The 1,691-nt window shown below is 46.9% G+C and overlaps 1 long non-coding RNA gene across 1 annotated transcript; it reads left to right on the plus strand.

Annotated features, from left to right (window-relative positions):
* The first annotated feature begins 249 nt into the window (after nt 1-249).
* On the plus strand, nt 250-756 carry LOC114059972. Its single transcript, XR_003571840.1, has 2 exons — nt 250-394; nt 606-756. It is a non-coding gene; the product is annotated as an uncharacterized LOC114059972 (long non-coding RNA).
* The last annotated feature ends 935 nt before the right edge of the window (nt 757-1,691 follow it).

Here is a 1,691-nt window from a genome sequence, read left to right on the forward strand (position 1 = left end):
GTGCTCATGTGTAATGAATTTCTCCTTTCACACTTCCTCGGAAGGAAAGAAAGAGCCACAAACACCTATTTCAGCCAGTAGCCCCTCCAGCAAGAGGATTCATCTCCCTGAGCTCTTGTCTTTGTGGACACTGCTTGTTCCTCCCTGCAGCCTTCCCTCTCTGCTTTCCCACTGTGAGGTGGTCACCTCCTGGTATCATGAAAATCAGTGATCTTTGGGTGTCTTCCTTCAGCCCTGACAGCTGAAGAAATGAGAGGCTCCAGACTGTTGTTTTGGGAGTTAAGTATCTGAAGTGTGATCAGATCTGACAAAGTTGCAAAAGGTCACACCAATGAAGCCAAGGAGATGCAAGCATTATCACTGGCGGATATGGGAGCCTTGCCACCTGGGGTGGGTGAGTTCTAAATCCTTTCCAAAAATCTGACAGGAAAGGCCTCTTTCTTGGGTAAAACCTTCCTCTAAGAACAAGGTAAACAAAGACCCTTTTCTGCATCCACAGGAGGGGAAGAAGGGAGCATGGATTGCCCTTGAGACAGTTGATGTGCTGTTCTGAAACAGACAAAGCGATTTTACTGACATTTGCCCTTGCTTTCCACATTTTACAGGAGTCAGAAGGCAGCAACTAGAGCTGTAGGATATTAAAGGACTTGGCAAAGTTATCATAGATTGTGACATATTTATCAGGAGCTTGAGCTTCTCTGGAAATCCTGACTGCACCAACCGTATCTGTTACTTGATTAAAAATACTCATAATAATTCATACCCTCCTGCAGCTTCTGCAAGGAGCTGAGTGCTGAGCTGTTCTGTGGGAGCTCTCCTTGACCGATATATTTCACAATAATGTGTGTGATAGATATAAACACTATTGTTACATCAAACACTAGTTTCATTTTTGATAAGCTGGGCGGAATTGTACCATGCTGCCTTGAAGATGTTACAAAGTCCAAACTGGCTGGTTTACTACCTCTGGTAGCAACAGACCCCATGTCAGCACTCCAACTGTAGGTTATTTGAAACAGTCCCTATCTGTGCCAGATGGTTTTGCCCCACAGTCCCTGGGCAGTGACGCTTAAAGGCTTGCAATACCATAACCTAAACAGGGTTGCATATATCATTTCTTGTTCATTCCAGCTTCTGGGGGATGAGTGAATTGGGCTTTTTTTACTGCACTTCCTATACTTAGTGGGAAAATGGAGGCTGTAATCACAGAGCAAAGTGAATCAAATCACCACTGCATGAGCTCTCACTAAAGAGAAGGTGCAGCAGCCTGCACCAACCCAGTCAAGCAGAAGTCACTGCCACCTGACCCTGGCCGTGAGTACTTCAGGCATTTCTGATGCGACACTACACTTTTCTGCTGATGTTTCTCCTCCAGCCAAGAGCTTCACAGAGGTGCTGAAGGAAGGTCTGGGCAACCCTTCTGAGGGGGGCAAACAAATACACCAGCACCTTTAGTGCCTTTGCTGCCCATATGTGGGGTGGGAAGGGGTTAATGGTGCAGCATACAGGTGCACTGCAGGATCATGTCGGAGGTAAGTGCAAGGATGCAGGGAGCAAAAGGTGACACTTAGAAGCTAAAGAAGGTGGGAAGGACCAGGACTTAAGCTTCAGGAGCTAGGGGAGGGTGTGAGGAAAAGGGTTTACTGGAGGCTGCACAGAACCTGGTGGAAGGGAAAGAGCCACAGAGGTAG

This window comes from Empidonax traillii, unplaced genomic scaffold (genome assembly GCF_003031625.1).
Source record: "Empidonax traillii isolate 1590-97213 ecotype Southwest subspecies unplaced genomic scaffold, ASM303162v1 scaffold1:size7828297, whole genome shotgun sequence".
NCBI lineage: Eukaryota > Metazoa > Chordata > Aves > Passeriformes > Tyrannidae > Empidonax > Empidonax traillii.